The sequence below is a fragment of the Furipterus horrens genome, unplaced genomic scaffold (assembly GCF_987537825.1).
Source record: "Furipterus horrens unplaced genomic scaffold, mFurHor1.1.pri manual_scaffold_1, whole genome shotgun sequence".
Lineage (NCBI taxonomy): Eukaryota > Metazoa > Chordata > Mammalia > Chiroptera > Furipteridae > Furipterus > Furipterus horrens.
In genome coordinates, this window is record NW_028327171.1 from 173843580 (window position 1) to 173862427 (window position 18848).

The following is an 18848-nucleotide window of genomic DNA, read 5'->3' on the forward strand; positions in this document are numbered from 1 at the left end:
TTATTTCTCACAATTATGTGGCTGTACTGGGCTCAGTTCGGCAGCTCTTCTGCCTCATGTAGTGTAGCTGTGGTTGCTTATGTCATTATATTCAACTGGGAGTTTTGTTGCAGCTGCGTTAGAAGGTCCAAGAAGGGCCCTCTCACATGTTTGGATCCTTAGTGCTCACTGTTACCAAGATGCCTCAGGTCTTCTCTGTATAGCCTTTCTCTCCAGCTACATTGCTTGGACTCCCTTCCAGCATGGCAGCATGCTTCTAATACTGCAGAGGAGGAAGCCATGGGTTCATAAAACCTGGACTCAGGACTTCACAATATCACTCCAGTACATTCTACTAGTCAACCAAAGTCACAAGTCTAGCTTAGTTTCAAGGGGAGGGGAAACAATTTCTTCTCCTTGATAGCAAGGGCAACGTACATGTCCAGGGAGGGGATAATTTGATGGAGTTTGGTAATGGGCTGGTTCCAATGTTAGTTAGCATGATCAGCAGTTTGGAGAAAAGAGCTAGACATGGAGCACAGGAGTTAGAGGACATGCTGGTATTTCTTGAAACCTCTATACCTGTCTCACTAACTTTTTTATTTTTAAAAAATTTAAAATTTTATTTTTCAGTTACAGTGTGCGTTCAATATTATTTTGTGTTAGTTGCAGGTGTACTGCATAGTACATATACTTTACTAAGTGTTCCTCTTGATATTTCCAGTACCCACCTGTCACCATACATAGTTATTATTGTACAATATCATTGATTCTATTACCTGTGCTGTACTTTACATCCCCATGATTATTTTGTAACTATCAATTTGTATCTTCTTAATTTCTTTACCTTTTCACCAAAGTTCCCAACCAGCGTCCCCTCTGACAACCATCCATCTGTTCTCTGTATCTAGGAGTCTGTTTCAATTTTGTTTGTTCATTTACTTTGTTTTTTAGATTCCACATATAAGTGAAATCATATGGTCCTTGTCTTTCTCTGACTGAATTATTTCAGCATAATATTCTGTAGGTCCATCCATGCTGTCACAAATGGTAAGAGTTCTTTTTAGTGGTGGAGTAATATTCCATTGTATATATGTACCACAGCTTTTTTAATCCACTCATCTGTTTATGGGCAGTTGGATTGCTTCCGTGTCTTGGTTATTGTAAATAACACTACAATGAACCTAAGGGTGCATATATTTTTTGAAATTAGTGTTTTGGGAGTCTTCTGTATATCTTTCTGTTACTGCAAATAATTATTATCAGCTTCAAAGAGCAAGAACTGTTGCTTCACTTTCACCTTCCAAATCCCATTCAAACATCTCTTTTGGCCAATTCTAACTCAGAATGATACAGAGAAGAGGAAACTGGGAACATGCTCTAGTTTTTTTTTTTTGTTGGTTTTTTTTTTTTGGCAGTTTTATAACTTTATTTGACAATCAGCAGTTAGTTCTCATCCACATTAACTGTTTGTAGATTTTTGAAAGTGGTAACAGGTACGTAGGTGACCAACATATAGAGCTTGTTTGGTGAATCTTCATCCTCATTACGTTTTCTGGACAACTGCACCCGGATATGGTATGGGACATTCCTTATTCCTTTGGCCCAGACAGTTTTGTTGAGCCTGGTGTCAATGCGCACATCTGGAGTTCCCATCTCCTTCATAGCAAACTTCCGGGTCTCTTTGAGTGCCCGAGGCGCACGCTTCTTGAAACCCACTCCATGGATGCACTTGTGGATGTTGATGGTGTACTCTCTGGTCACTACCTCGTTGATGGCAGAACGGCCCTTCTTTTTCTCACCACCCTTTTCTGCGGGAGCCATTAGGCCGGGCCCAAGTTGGAAAGAGCTCATGCTCTAGTTTGACTCAACGAAATATAGAATGATCCAGCACATTATTCAAGAACATGGTTTATCTCTATTCACCCAAATTCCTTTTTACACCATTCAGTGTTTTTTAAAATAGTTTTGTTTATATAACTCTCTTAATTTTATTTACATATGTTTAATGAGGTTTGTTGTCTTTATTACTTTATTGTATATTTTTCCTATTTTTTTGGTGATTGTTAGTATTTATGTATTGCTTTTCAAAACATGCTTTCTGTAACTGGACAGGTTATTGAAATAATTACTTCTCATAGCCTTCCCACCAAATACAATTCTATTTTGTAGATAAATGATCATTGAGAGTGTCACTTTTTTCTTTTTAAAATTTATAACATATATTTTTAAGGTTAGCTAGATAGGTTAGCACTACCAAGGAGGCTCTCTGCTTGAGATTGATACTTCAAAGTGCTCCACATGCCTCAAGAATACACCAAAATAAAATTATTAAAGAGATTATGAGTGTCACTGCCACTTGAGATTCTGTACCTGATGCTGATACAGTTCCACCTGTAAACTTAAACATCCACTTTTTGATTAACACTGTTCAGGCTTCAGAGAAATGCTTCTCCCCAGCTTTTGCCCACTATCCTTGAGACAAAAGCCAGTGTAAAGTTTCACTTTTGTGCCACTGTGAAGGTTTGTGGATTGTGCTGCTGCTAATATTGGTGATGGACCCGGTTTTGGAATGCAAGGAGGCTTTGCAAAATTTAAGTGCCTGGGTCATAGAAAAGACATATTAATTGAGAATACTGCCTTTATTTGGAATCTATTGTGGTGAGTCCATTTTGGATCTGGGTAAATGCATTTTAAGAGGGATTCTTAAGTCAGTGCTGCTAAGTAGGTGGCACCTGGAAACAGTCTCTAGACTACAAATGTTAGATGGATTGTAATGCTGTTTTGAGAAGCACTCTAAGTACAATTGTTCCTTCTTCACTCACCTGGAGATTGGTAACTGATGCCCACTATGGTACAGGGGGAAAGAGTAGCCACACACCTTCCATGGATTTGCCATCTCTGTGCTAAATCTAGTGGAAGAATGACTAGGATTGCAGTTGTATGCACTGTGAAGAGCAAATAAACAAGCTCTCTGGAGAACTGGAAAAGGAACCTATTCTGACCTCCCCCAAATGACACCAGCAAACTACGATTACATATAATTTCCAAGTTATGTATAGTACCAGCTTTCTTGCAGCTAGTCCAGAAAGCCTAAGTTTCATGTAACTGAATCTTGTCCTGCTGTAGTGGAAGAGAGGTCCAAGAGCCCCTGCAAACATTAAAAAATAGCACAGTGCTCAAAAAGAGGCCTGGTTGTATTGGAATGTAAGAAATCTAGAAGATGTAATCAAAGACCAGAAGTGTGGCTGAGATTTGTCCTAGTTATCTATGGTTAGAAAGCACTTGGGAGAAATTTGTGGTAGAAAAAGAACATATGTAGGACCAGGTGTTTATGGAAATTTAAGTAAACGGTAACTCTTTAAGTAACTATATGTGTCTTAAGTTATAAGCCCTTAAGGACAGGAACACTTGTTACTTTTAGCCCCAGTTCACAGCCTAGGCCTCTGTGACCCTCAGTATACATCCGCTGGAGGACAAGCTCTTGTCGTCTAATCCCATGACTTCCGGTTCAGGCATTTTTTCACATAAAGAGCCTAGAAGTATGCTGTGGGAAGATTCTGGCTACCCCATCAGTCTTTTTAGGCACATTGATAAATAGCATAACATCATTATTTTCAAGTTGGAAGGCCCTCATCTGAAGTTCTGGAAAATAATGTATTCCTTCCAGGGAAGTTATGAAGGTTAAATGAGATAATTCACAGTTTCCGCAGGTACTTTGTGGAACATAATAAATGTTAGTTTCCTTTTCTCCTTTCAAATGTAACAATTTAAGAAAACATATAGCATAATCTACAAGATGAGAATAAGATCGGGTAATGAAAATCAAAATGGCTTTTGAAGTTTATTAACGTTGAGTACTTTCACTGAGATATAGTTTTGTTTTGTTTTGTTTTGTTTTTTTAATGTAGCTTAAATCAGCTAAGAGTCAATCCAAACAACTTTTTAAATTAATTTTGGCATAAGCAGAGCTAGTTTGCTCATTATGTTATTAGTGTCTGAAATCCTGTTTTCTAGTTTCATTTATGACGCTCAGAAAAGCTTTTTGGTCTGATCTAATGTGCCTTTTGAGAACTATTAGACTTGAGTGGATTTCAGAGAAGGATTCTGTGTTTGTTTTGACTATTATCTTAGGTCTGTATTGCTTGTAAAAAATAAAGACATTGTTGTATATTTAAATCTTTGAGACATTAAAATTATGTTGAGTATTTTCTAGCATTTGTAGGATTATCAGAAGATTATAATAGTAATGAAATAAAATTCTTTTAGTTTTTATGTTATAGCATTATTCCCATTTCCTTAGGCTTAGGTAGGAAAATAAAACCTAAGCTGAATGGCAAACTTTCTATTAGCATGGTTCAGTCTGTGAAAGAATATTTTCAGTCTTTAGAACTATCACATAAGATTAATTTTTACTGAGTTTCTGATTTGTACCAGATAACAAGAAGTGAATTATTAAGAAGATAGAAAAGGAGGATTATTCAGTTTTAATAGAGCTTATTTTTTTTCCTTTTTAAGAGCTTATATATTTTTCAGATTTAAAATTTTTTTTCAATTAGAGTTTACATTCAATATTATTTTGTATTAGTTTTAGGGTTACAGCATATTGGTTAGACAATCATATACTTTATGAAGTGTTCCCCCTAACTGGCACCATACATACTTATTACAGTATTAGTGACTGTGTTTCCTATGCTGTACTTTATATCCTCAGGACCATTTTGTAACTACCAATCTGTATTTCTCAATCTGTTCACCTTTTTCACCCAGTCCCCAAAACCCCTCCCCTCTGGCAACTGTCATTCTGTTCTTGGTATCCATGAATCTGTTTCTGTTTTGTTTGTTCATTTATATTGGTCTTTTGATTCCAATATAAAATAGTGTGGAGGTCTGTCCAGAAAAAGTCCAGCTATTGTTAATATAACGAGCATGGTTTTTATACAACATCGATGTAATCTGGCAGCCACGGAGAGTGTACTAGAATGCACATGTGTGAACAATGATGACTTCGCTGTACTAGTCAGTGGGGGTGATAGACACCATTGAATGAGCATGTGAACTCTGTGGCCAAGACATTCAAAATCAAATTTTGCATTAAGCTTGAACATTCTCCATGGAAAATATTAAGATGACTCAGAAGGCCGCAGCTATGGGCAACTGGTGATTGGAAGCTTCATCACAACAACATGCCTGCTCATGCATCATGTCAAATCACCCAGGTGACTCAGCCCCCCTATAGCCCAGATTTGGCGCCCTGTGACTTCTGACTAGTCCCAAAACTAAAATGACCTTTGATGAGATTCAAGAAAATAAACAGGGTAGCTGATTGCAATTGGGAGAATTGTGTGAGGTCCCAAGGTGCCTACTTTGAAGGGGACTGAGGTATAATTGTCCTATGTACAATGCTTCATGTATCTTGCATCTTCAACAAATGTCTATTTTTCATATTACATGGCTGGATACCTTCTGGACAGACCTCATATAAGTGAAATCATATGGTGTTTGTCTTACTATGACTGACTTATTTCACTTAGCATAATACCCTCTAGTTCCATCCATGTTGTTGCAAATGACAAAATTTTGTTCTTGTTTATGGCCAAGTAACACACACACACACACACACACACACACACACACACCCCACAGTGTTTTTTTATCTACACATCTATTGATGGGCACTTAGGTTTCTTTCATAGCTTGACTATTGTAAATAACACTGCAATGAGCATAGCGGTGCATATATACTTTTGAATTAGTGTTTTGGGATTCTTCAGAAATATACCTAGAAGTGGAATCACTGGGTCATACAGCAGTTTGATTTTTAATTTTTTGAAGGATCTCCACACTGTTTTTCACAGTGGCTGCACCAATCTGCATTCCCACCAAAAGTGCACAAGGGTTCCCTTTTCTTCACACCCTTGCCAACACTTCTTGTTTGTTGATGATAGTAATTCACACAGATGTGAGGTGATATCTCATTGTGGTTTAATTTGAATTTCTATGATGATTCGTAATGTTGAGCATCTTTTCATATGTCTGTTGGCCATCTTGTGTGTCTCCTTTGGAGATGTGTCTATTCAGGTCCTTTGACCGTTTTTTAATTAGATTTTTTTTTTAATGTTAAGTTGTATGAGCTCTTTATGAATTTTAGATATTAACTCCTTGTCAGATGTATTCATTGGCAAATATGTTCTCCCATTCAGTGGGTTGTCTTTTTATTTTGTTGATGGTTTCCTTTGCTGTGCAGAAACTTTTTAGTTTGATATAGTTCTATTTTTTGTTTGTTTGTTTTCCTTGTCCAAGAAGATAACATCAAAAAAATATTATTAAGAGAAATATCTGAGATTTTACTGCCTATGTTTTCTTCCAAGATTTTTATGGTATAGACTCTTACATTTAAGTCTTTAGTCTATTTTGAGTTTATTCTTGTATACGGTGTAAGAAGGTAGCTAATGGAACTTACTTTTCAAAATTTATAGTTGTCTCCACAGCAGTTACAGTATAGGGGAAAGGCCAAAGTTAACTCCATGAATTAGAACTTATAAAGTCTGCCAGGATGATATTGCTATTTCATAAATTGAATACTAAATATTAAAGGTTCAAGGTTTATTAAAAACCACTCCCTAGATTTTTAAGCCTCTAGCATTTATTTCAAATATGAAATTTTAACAATTTTGATACCTAGTTGAACTCTACATATTTTTTATGTTTGAAAGTAATGTATTCTCTCTCTCTCTCTCTTTCTTTCTCTCTCTCTCTCTCTTTCCCCCCAAATAAGCCCCTGGCAACATCAGCCTGAACAGGAACACAGCAGAAACAAATTAACTTCATGTTTAAAAATCTCGGTGGAAAATACATTAAAGGAAGGAAGTATTTCCCTTCATTTGTAAAAATGGATAGTTTGAAATTATGCTTTTAAGAAATAATTTTAATACTCATGATGAATGTGAAACAGTATAATTTGATGCTTAATTGATATTCTACTAGAATATCTAGCGATTCCTCTTAAAATGATTGTAAGATTACCCAATAGGATCTTGGTTTTTTGCATTAAATTTCCAGAAATTTTAATGAAAAGGTCAGCAATTGCAGTCAGAAAATCTTTAAAGCACATGCAATTTCTCTTCTGTTCTGTTATAAAGCTTCTAAAAGCTATCACATTGTTTAAATGTCAGTGAAAAGATTGGAACCAGCTAAAGTTCAGAGTTATAAAGTATAGTAGGGTTAAGTTCATATTTACTGGCCAGAACTTTCTTATTATTTGGTGCCCTTTCTACATTCTTGACATGAGTACCCCGGAAACCCACATTTAATACAGACATACAGTGCTCATGTGTAGCCCTCTATATCAAAACTTGTCTGCAGATAAAGAGTAGATATTAGATAGACATAAATTTATTCAAACAAGTAACCTAGTGACTTATTGTATGTCTTTGAGAAATTTAAAAGCAAATTTTCTTTGCTGCTATCCGTGATCACAGAGGCAGGTATCTAAAAATACAAGACGCTATACTTTGCATCAACTTGATAGCTGCTTTCATAAACACTGTCCTGAATTACCAAGCCAAGGGAAGGCCTTGTGCCTTACCTAGTTCAATTTCTTTATTTATGGAGGTGATGGTGGTGGGTGGTTAGTGGGTGGAATGAAGTGGACCCCAAGACCCAGAAATGATGCAGTTTTCCCAGATTCACAGGTATAGTGTGAGTGGAAGATTGAAATTAAGGCCGCCCAAGCACTAGCGTAGAACTCAGCCTTGTAAAAAGCAGTGTATCATGTTCTAATTAAGAAAAGGAACGTGTATAAATGACTCATGGACATGGACAATGAGGAGGGATATGATTGTGGGAGAGGAGGTGGGCTGGGTGGGGGAGAGCAATGGGGGAAAAATGGGACAACTGTAATTGAAAAACCAAAAAATAAAAATAAATAAATAAATAAATAAACACAAGCTCAGGGGTTAGACCTTCCAGGTTTAATTCCGGCTCATCCGAGTCCTGGTTATTTATTTAACCTGTGCTTCTGTACCAATATCTACCGTAGTCTTGGTGAGGAGATTAAACTAGCTAAATGATGCTTAAGATAGACTGGCATGCTGACAACTCCATAGATGTTAATAATACCACGTGGCTTTGAGAAGGCTGATCTGCTCTGCCATTTGACCTATATTTAAAATTATTTCAGTGATTCTTATTTTCAGTTCATGCTGTAATGTTACATGTTTTACTTTTCAGCCCATTAGGTTATTCCTATTGACCTGTGACTTGACCTCTGCATAAAAGGTCATTAGAGCCACCGTAAAAAAGGAAGCATTGGGCTATATATCTCTGCTACTTTATATGAACCAAAGTTCATATAAATCAGTATTTTAATCATGGAGTAGAGAGTTCTTTGGAAGGATTCTTGCTGCCCTTTCCCAAGGCAACAGCTATTTAGTTTACTTGATATTTTCCAAGTAGACCCTATTAGTGTGGTGAAGTAACACGATGTTTCTTTTGCACCTAATTGCTGCTGCTTCTGAAACAGGGACATGCTCCCTAACCTGCTTCTAGTATGAAGACAGGTCGAGTAGCTGGGACTAGAATTAATTTGTGTTTTACCATCCTGGTTGGCAGACATTTAATCTCTACATCTGTGTTAACCCATAAACTTCTTACAGGAACTATTCAAGTGTTGCCAGAAATGTAGTACAGTGCTATGATTTGACCCAATGGCTGTGAGTTATAGCTGACATGGATGCTAAATTGTTTTCGTCTTGACACATCATTAAAAGATGTTCCATTGCACCTCCTCAGTGAATTACATTACTCATCTGACAGAGGAATTTTTTAAAGAAATACTGCCCCCTTGTGTTGTAATATGGTAAGCTATCGAATGAGGGTAATATGAAAGAAAAGCTTGTAAATTCTCCTTAAGCAGATCTTATTTAGAAAGAACGTTAAATAATGCGTACTGTGTCTAATACTTTTTTACACATTAACAAGTAGCAGCAGATAAAATACAGACAGGATGCCTATTTCTATTGTTTAGTATTAACACAGAGCAGCATAAATGTTGCACTTTAGAAAGATTATAATTTATCTTTACTGAAATTTTCTTGTGCCTTTTTTTTTTTGGTCTTCACATATTTTATTTGGGAGAAATACTACTAGCATATTAATTCATTTGTAATAGTGTTTTACAGATGACAAAGGACTTGATTCATGTCACCTCATTTAGCCCTCAGTCAACTGTGTGAGGAGAGGTATTACCATTATTCTTTCCACTTTATAGAAGAAAAAATAAACAAGGAAAGTTAAATAACTTACCCAAATCCATTAAGTTAGAAAGTGTAATTGGTAAGAATGTAAGAAAGTTAAATAATGTACCTAAACTCATATGATTAAGATCTTCTAACCTTAAATACTGAGCCCTTGGTATTATAAAGCACCGACTGCAAAATCATTCAGAAGTCAGGACTGCAGTCATACTGCTTAAATGTAGAACTAGAGAACTTTCAAATCATTAACCAAACTGAGATTCTGCTGCAATTTCATAGCTCTATATTTTATATTTATTTCTGTTTTATGAAACACAATATTAGATTGCTGGGCATGTCATTTGGTAAATTTAATTTGTGGGTTAGCCAGCATTGTAAAAATGCCATGAGAAAAAAAAAATTAAAGGTAATTGGAAATATCTCTTTAGTTAGAAGAAATCATTGAGCTGAAAAGTTACTCTGACAGAAATGATAAAATATGCTAAAATAGCACACAAATCAAGTATTATGCAGCTAACACTTTTTTTCTTACTTAAACAATGACTAAATAAATTCCCATAGTTAAACTTTTCAACAATACAGGAAAAGGAATTAAAAGGTTAAGGATCTTTTCTCTTTACCAGATCCCATTTTTTCCTCCCAAAGTAAACGCTGTAAGCAGTGTGATAGACATTTTTCCATTGTATTTTCTATTCATTTACACACATTTGCATGCATATTGACAAATGTATTGTTTTTTGAAGTCATGTGTAGAATCTATTTGTAAGTATTTGGTTTGTTGCTTTTTTCACTTAAAATTTTTTAATTCTACCCTTTCCATCCCTCCTTTTCTCCCTCCCTCCCTCTCTTTCTGTCTTTGTTTTATTCACTCTCCCTCCCTCCTTTCTTCTTTTTCCCACCTCCTTTCTCCCTTTCTTTTTTTCTTTCTCTCCTTCCAGCTAACCATCCTTTTTTCCATTTCTTTTTATCTTCCCTCTCTTCCTTCCCTTCCTTCTATTACATACAAATGCTAAGATCATCTGATATTATGCACCAGATTGTCAATAATTCTATTTGCATTATGTTTCAAAAAGTATTTTGACTGTAAGAAGGCCATATGTTCCAAGTAATTTTTGGAAGGATAGATAAAATAGGCAAGCAGCCTGAAATCCAAAGCAGAGTTCTCAGGAGTCATTTTCAGAGCATGGAGTACCCTAGCGAATGAATATCCTCCAGGTGGAAAGCCCGAAGAATAAAGCAGGAACTTTGACCTTTCCCAGTTACTTCAAATTGGTGCTGTATTGCTCCAGCCTCCTATTTTCCTCTAAAATATCTCTGGGGACTCTATTCTCTTTAGGGGAGTGTACAATCTTCCAATCATATTTGTTAAGTGCCAGTAGCTCTTGTGTCTCTGTATCCTCTGCTATGTTTTCTCTACTTCATAGAGATCCAGAAATTTGAAAGGGAAATGTTATTCTTTATAAACACTTAATTTAAAGTAGGAAACCTATACCACACACAGAAACTAACAGTTATTTTAGTAAGAATGTGGTAAGAGCTCAATTCATGTGCTCTTGTGTTCTTAGTGTTATTTTAAGACAACTTCATTCTCAGTTTTCTTATACATAAAATCAAGAGAAGAAAATAACTAACTTTCAGGGTTAATATAAAGATTAGAAATAATATTAAGTCCAAAGCAAAGCACAGAGCAGATGTTCAATAAATAGTTATTGTTTTTATTGTATCTTTAGTTCTAGTTCCATTCCCCTTCTCCCCCTGAAGCTCTTATAGTTATCTACTGTTCACACTGGGTAACAGTCCATCTCTTGACAGAAGACTGGCCTAGGGGTGTGTGTATGTGTGCATGTATGTGTGTGTGTGTAAAATTCTTAAAATCTTGGTTTAGAGATGTGCTACTCTTCTCTAGTCAAAGAATTTTAAAATTAAAGAATTATGAGAAGGACTTTAAATTCAAGAGAGTGGCAGCAAGGAATCAGAGGTTTATCTTCTCTTACATTTTCTCATGTTGATTCATTTTAATGCATCTTCATGATTCCTGCTTTCTGTGCCTGACAGTTATACTATAATAATATCGTATCGTATCGGCAGCCGTCCGTCTCGAGAGACGATGGTGTAGCTTCTTAAGAGTCTATCTGCACCGCCGAGAATGGCTGTGCAGTCCGACTCGGGAGTGACACGGTATCTGTCTCCTCCCGTGTTGAATCGACATCTTGTGATGACGCTGGAGTGTCCTATCCAGTGAAGCTGAAGCTACAGAGCCTGGGCAGGGTGATATGGAGGGTCTGCTGTTGCCCATGCAGCAGACCCCCCCTCTCTTCGCAGCTGAAGGGTCCAAGGGAAAGACGGAGTCTATACAGCTTGGCTTCAGGTGCGCCGCAGGAGTTGCCGGTGTTGACTACAACGTCAAACCGCTCCGGCTCCGGATTTTCTGTCGGGGTTTACTCCCTTAGCCTTTCCCCTGAAGAGGTATGCCGCAAGGCAGCGGAGGTTTTTTGGAGTCAGAGTTTTCCTTCTCTAATAACATATATAATACTTTTTATTTTAATGGTTATTCCATACATATATAATTTAGGTATATATAATAACCACTAAAATAAAAATTATTTCTCTGTATACACTTAAATTCATATCTTAACGTTATTTTATCAGTGTTGTACTTACTTAGTTTGGGAAGCTATGTCCTTATGAGCACAGTTCTCACTCTGTCTGCATTCTGTAATTTGTTACAGGTTTGAGTACCAACTAAGCAACCAGCTAACTCCCTCCCTCCCTTCTTACCCAACCTGCTGTTTATCCTACTATTTACTTATTCATTTCTCTACAGTTTAATGCCCTGTACTGTGCTCAGGATGTGATAGCACTCAATGAGAAATTGTTAACTAATGAACTTGATGCTTTCCAAAAATGATCTGAGGCATCATTTCTATTTAACTTGTCTTTCCTGTTTCTATTTACATTTTAGCCAGGATTTAAGTTATGACAAACAAGAAGAGATCACAGTTGTGCCATGCACACAGTATACTCAGTTTATCTGAAAATAATAATAAAATTCTTAGATTTGGTAAAATCAAACCATTTTTTATAGCTTAGGAGGAGACTTAATGAGGTGAAGTAATTTACCAGAAACCTCAGAGTTAATTTGTCCTAGATTTTGAACTTAGGCTACTTACTACTAAGTCAATCCCAAAATATTTGGACTTATTTCTCAACCACCAGCTTGGAGATTTGGGAGGCAAAGTTTGGCTGCCTGTTGTCCATTTCTCCTTCCTTTCCCTCCCCAACACAATCCGCTACCCCTATGTGCTCATACACATGTCAGTACTCCCTTTTCTACATTACTCTTGGTAACTGAGATAGAGACTAGCATGTAAATACACTATAATTTAAAATAGGTAACAAAAAAGTACAGCATGGCTTATTTTTCCAATTAAGGATGATACTACATTTGAATATTTTGCAGGTTAGTAGAATGGCCATATATTTTGTATTTCTGTCATTTGTATTACAGCAACATAGCACACTTTGTGTGGACTACAGTGAGCAAATTTGTGTTTCATAATCAAATAAGGATTGAATTAAGACCTCCAGAAAAAAAAGAATATTTCATTGACTTTGCATTCAAAGGCTCTTTTATATAAGATGATTTATATTGGGCCGAAGAGGCATGGTTCTGATTGAAAAGCAATCAGATGAGAGCAGTGTGCATTTAGTACCGCTGTGTATGCTGACAAGCTATTCCTGGCTTACCCCCGCTGAGCACTGTGGACAGGGATGCAGTTCTCCCAGGACGAGACGAGCTGTACTTTATTCTAATGCCAAGGACAAATTTCTGCTGCAGTTTCTAGTAGAGAGTATTTAACAGGAGGAACCATCTTTTAAAAAATACCTAAAACTCCTTCATTTCTTTCACTGATTAACCTGATGTTCTTTTAGTTCCCACAGAGGACTCCAACTATTGGAAAATTAAGGCCATAATTTTCGGAATATTTATAACAGGTGAACAGAATGAATTATTTCTGAAAACAAGAATCAGGGCTACCCCTTTGCAAAACAGAAGGTTGCCTGTCACGTCCAGCTCCTGGCTTTATGTTCACTGCTTTTGTGCTAGTGTGTGCATACACCCTCCTCCTCTTTTCTTCTCCTCCTCTTCCTACCTTCTTCTCTTTGTTTTATTGGTCCTTGGTCACTGTTTTAACTTCTTCTGGCTTGGGACCTGCCCAGAGGGACCGTGGTGACTCTTTGACTGCCCAAGACTACCTTTCTCTGTAGCTCATTTTCTTTTGTCAGCACTTTAATAATAGATCTTTTGGGCGCTCATCTCTTAGAGTAGGTGCTCTCACATTATCCAAAGGCAATTAGTTGATCTTCTAAATGCACTATTACTGTCATGCTAAGGATAAAAAGCTAGAGGATTATATCTTATTTTCTACCACATATGAATTTATAATCTAACTTATGGAAATAGGGACATGTTAGCCAGAAGGAGAAAGGCAGGAAGGAGAGATCACTTTGGACGTTTTCATCGTCTAATGATATATATAACCTATGGTCACTTTGAGGTGTATTACCTTGGCTACCTTAAAATTCCCCTAAGAAATTGTGTCAGATATTTGTCATTAAAAGGGAAAGTCTCCTCTTCTCTGCCTCTTCCCTCTTTTCTTTCCCATCTCTTTCCTTTCCGCTCCTTCCAAACTCTCATTTCTTTATTATGTAGTTTATCTTACTGTGATTTTAATTTTTATTTCTATAATGACTAGTGATGTTGAACGTACTTCACATGCATATTGGCAATTTTTCTTCTGTATTATTGTTTTCAAGGAAAATTTTGTGTTTTTGACTGAGAAAAACCTGGTGGCCTCAGTTTTCTTTCTTTCTGCTGGTATGTTAGCTCTCTGCTATCCGTAGCTATCTGTGCACTGGAGTGATGCTGCCAAAGAGGAAAAATAAAAGGAAGGTTTATGCTGATGTAGAATTAATTCACAAAGCCTGAGGTAGAGAAGTTAACCTCTGTGCCCGGGGTGCATCTCTGTAGAGTTCGGATCTTAAAGTCTGCTATTCTCTTAAAATAACTCCAGTGGGTGCAGATTTTCAATATAAAAGTATGGAGTGATCTCTTATATTACAAAGAGTATTTTGAATTTTTTTGAACAGTATGTTTGTTCCCTGTGAGATATTTTTATTGAAATATGTTAGATACATTTTAAAAGGTTTACAAGATGCTGCTGTAACATTGAAATTTGGAACTGGTGAGATGCATGTTCTGCTTTCACAAGGTTAGTTCCCTTCAAATAATCTTGAGCACCAGTATATTCTGTTTGTAATCTTTCCTATAACAAGATTTGCATGCACACAAACACAAAAGACAAAAATAAAATCCTATAAAATCCTAGTGTAGACATTTTTTTAGATATATTTATAGTCTTTGTGTATATGTGTATGTGAATGTATATGTATATACTTTACTAGGTAACTTTAGGAAAGTACCTGATATGTATGGTTTTTTAAATAAAGTAGAATAGTAATAATTTCACTCCACAAAATTCTTGTGACAGATAATAAAATAAAAATATGTAATATTTATGTGATGGGGTTTATCATCAGAGACAGAGCTGGGTCTGTCTCATAGAGTATTATGGAGAGAGAGAGAGAGAAGAGAAGAGAGGAGAGGAGGGAAGGGGAGAGAGGGAGGGAGCGAGAGAAGGGGCAAGGAGAGAGAGAGAGAGAGGGAGAGAGAGAGAGAGAGAGAGAGAGAGAGAGAGAGAGAGAGAGAGAGAGAGAGAGATGCATCAAAGGGAGGAGAGGAGGACAATGAGGAGGAGAGGGGAGGGATGGGAAGAGGAGGAGAGAGAACAAACGACATGATGGCAGTCCCTCCCACATTGCACTGAACTGGAGTTTGCTCCGGAGTGTGTGTTTCATGTGATCTGTTCATCTGCTGTCCCTTCCTTCTAACTCAGTTCCTCCTGGCATCTTGCCTTGCTAGTATGAATTTTCCATATACTATTATCCCCTACATTTACCAGGTGCTCAGTCATAGAAAGTGTGACATGTTCCAATAGTAGATGAAAAAAATGGCTTTTTTAGATTTAGAAAAGGCAGGTGGGTCTCCAATGTTTTACCATTTTAAGGGACTTTTGAGGGTAATTTTGACGGAATGTGATTTATCAGTTTTCAGATCTTAAAAGCTCTTTATTATCTAATCTCCATCTAAGAATAACTTCACTCACTTTACCCAAATGCATCAGGAAAAGCCAGTTGGCTTCTACAGTGCACAAAAACAGACATGTCAAGAAATCCTTCAGAGTCTACATATCTTTTCCTGTGCTCATGAGACTAGACAATCATTTCAGATAACTATCTCCATATAAGCATCTGACAAACATTTTTTTTAAAAAGTAAAATATTAATTGAATTATAACAAATAAAGTATATAAATCATAGAAGTACACCTCAATGATATTTTACCAAGTTTTAGAACAACCCCACTTAAACACTTCAAGAAATGGAATTTTGCCCTGGCTGGTGTGGCTCGGTAGATTGAGTGCCAGCCTGTGAACAGAAGGGTCACTGGTTCAATTCCCAGTCAGGGCACATGCCTGGATTGCGGGTCAGGTCCCCAGCTGGGGGCACATGAGAGGCAACCACACAGTGATGTTTTTCTCCCTCTCTCTCTCCCTCTCTTCCCCTCTCTCTAAGGATAGATAAATAACTTTCTAAAATAGAAATGGAATTTTACCAGCACCCAGAAGCACAGAGACTCCCCAACATGCACCATTCCAGTCATTATTCTTTCTTTGTTCATCCTCATCCTGTGTATTCTATGGTACAATAAGTTCTAACTTATTTATATACTCTGCTGGTAGACATTTGGGTTCTTTTTGTTTTTTAGCTATTATGAATAGTGCTACTATGAACACTACTCTGAATATATTTTGGTTACACTTTGCATACATTTCTGTTAGGTGTACATACCTAGGAGTCATATTTATATTCAGCTTCAGAAAAGACTACCATTTCCCAAAGTGATTATATCAATTTACATTTATGCTAGCAGAGTATGAAGCATACCCTTATTAAAATCTCAGTATTTTCTGCCACTTAAAATTTTAGACATTTTGGTGTGTCTTGTTATTCTTCTGTGGTTTAATTTAATTTTCCTGGTGATTAATGAATTTCGGCATTTTTCATGTTTATCAGTAGTATAAATACCTCTTTTATGAACTTATGCTGTTTTTGTTGTGTCTTTGTAATATTGACTTGAATGAATATACATATTCATTCAGATATAAATATAGATATAGGTACATATAGAGACTCATACTTTGGATATGAGTTCTTTGTTAGAAATATGTATTTTATCTTTACCACTCTGTGGTTTGGCCTTTCATTCTCTTTGGTGTCTTAAGTTGAATGGAAGTATTAAATTTTAATGTATACAGCTGTGTCCTTTATTCCTTTATATGATTATCATTTTTGGGGTCCTATATAAGAAATCTTTGCCTACCTCACATTCATGAAGAATTTCTTTATGCTTTATTCCAGAAAGCTTACCTTTCACATTTAAATCTAGAATCCATCTGTAGATTTTTGGGTGTGGTGTGAGTAAGACATCAGGATTTCTTATTTGAAAATACAGATGTAAAATTGTCCTAATATAAGTTTTGATGCAGTTATAATGGTATAATGTCAGATTTTTATTTGTGTTTGCTCTTGGTCCTTAGAAAAGGACATTGTTTTAAATGTTGACCTTACATCCTTGACATTGTGAAATTCATTTAGTGGTAGAAATTTTTGGATTTCCAAAGTGTACAATTATAAAATTTTCAGATAATGAGTTATTTTTGTCCTTCCCAACCCTTACTTATTTTTATTTCCTATTGCATTTTATAGAACCTCCAGGATACAAGTTGAGTAGAAGTAATGATAGGGGCACCTTTTTCTCATTCCTATTAGAGGAAAAGTTTTCAGTAATTCACCAACAGAAATGATGTTTGCTGTAGGGTTATTGTAGAGACTTAGTATCAGATTAAAGAACTTCCCTTCTATCAGATAGGATGCATTTATTAAGCTATTCATATGGTTCTCCTCCTTTATTATGTTACTGTGGAAAAATCACGTGTTGGTTTTCAAATATTACACTAATCTCATATTTCTGAAATAATCCCTAGAGTAATGATGTGTATTATTCTTTTTATAAAATGCTGGGTTAGATTTACTGCTGATATTTTGCTTAGGGATTTTGCATCCAAGCTCAGGGGAGGTTAGCTTATGATTTTCCTGACTTGTAAGGTTCATTAGCTTTTGCTTTATAGTGACCCCATAAAATGAGTTCAGAAATGTTTCCTCTTTTTCTAACTTCTGAAAGAGTTTGTGCAAGATTGATGTTTTTTTCTGATGATGTCATATAAGCCTAGAGATTTCTTTGTCTGAAGGTTTTAAATTACAGACTTAATATCTTTGAAAAAAAATAGACCCAGAGTAGAGTGGAATTAGGCTTTCATAGAATGAGCACTCTGTATGGTCAGGAACATCTCTGAACAGGTCATATTTGAGCTGAGAACTAAATAAAAAATAACGGCCTTGTACACACTTAGGGAAAAAGATTTCTACAAGGAACAGCAAAAGAGAAGGCCCTAAGGTAGAAATTATCTTGGCCTGTGCAAGGAACAGACACAAATCTAGAGGGGCTTAAACTGAGAATGAGGGGAGAGATGATGTGAAATGTCACCAAAATATACACAAGGCTCAGATCATGTGTGGACTTGTAGACCGTGCTTAGGGGGTTGAATTTGATTCTAATGCAGTAGACATCCATTAGAGTTTAGTATAAAGAAAAACTATGGATTATGTTTTAAAGAATCGTTCTGGCTGTACTGCTGAGAATAGTTTATAAGGCACTGGACAGGAAGAAGATCAGGGAAAGGGCACTGTGGACTTCCAGTTAAATATGGTATATTGGGTGCTGATGTTTACCTTTGTTCCTCCCTGTAACTCAAATGATAGAGAAACAAAAAGAAATGGACTCAGAAAAAAACAAAAACAAAAAAACCACCATGTGTTGGAAAATAACAATAGCCACGTTATATGTGTTAGGCAGGCAAAGGGAGGTTTATTCTCTGGAGCTTTGGGTGTCATCTTAAAGAACAATGAGGTTAAATGAAAGTGTTTGTATTGAATAGAAAATCTTCCAGCTCTCCCCCTTCTCCAGTCAGCTGAGATTGCTCCTAGGAAGGCTCATACTTTCCAGGCAGGAGATTGGAGCATTAATCTCTGAGGAGATTTAGCAGCTCAAGATTTTGTGTCTATTAGATTTTTGTGAGAGGCACCAATTAACATTTCTTCATGCTTTTTATCCAATTAAAAGAATGTATTGGGTGACCTTAGGACACTTAAACTCCTCAGAGGTTTTGATAATGGTTATGGCCACTATACCTTTCTTTTGAGCCTTGCTGAAATTCAGTTTTAATGAGCCTCCCTTATTTTAATACTTTCTCAATTTTATATTTTACTGTTTTTGTTTGAACATTGGTTGCCTCTTATAACCTATAATCTCCTAAACTTCTGTACTCATTTTCTTTCATTCTTTCCATTCCTACTTCTCATCTATTTCTT

General features: G+C 36.3%; 1 pseudogene; it reads right to left on the reverse strand.

Moving 5' to 3' along the window:
* Positions 1-1399: 1399 nt before the first annotated feature.
* Positions 1400-1803, reverse strand: LOC150022316 (large ribosomal subunit protein eL31 pseudogene; annotated as a pseudogene).
* Between the last annotated feature and the right edge of the window lie 17045 nt (positions 1804-18848).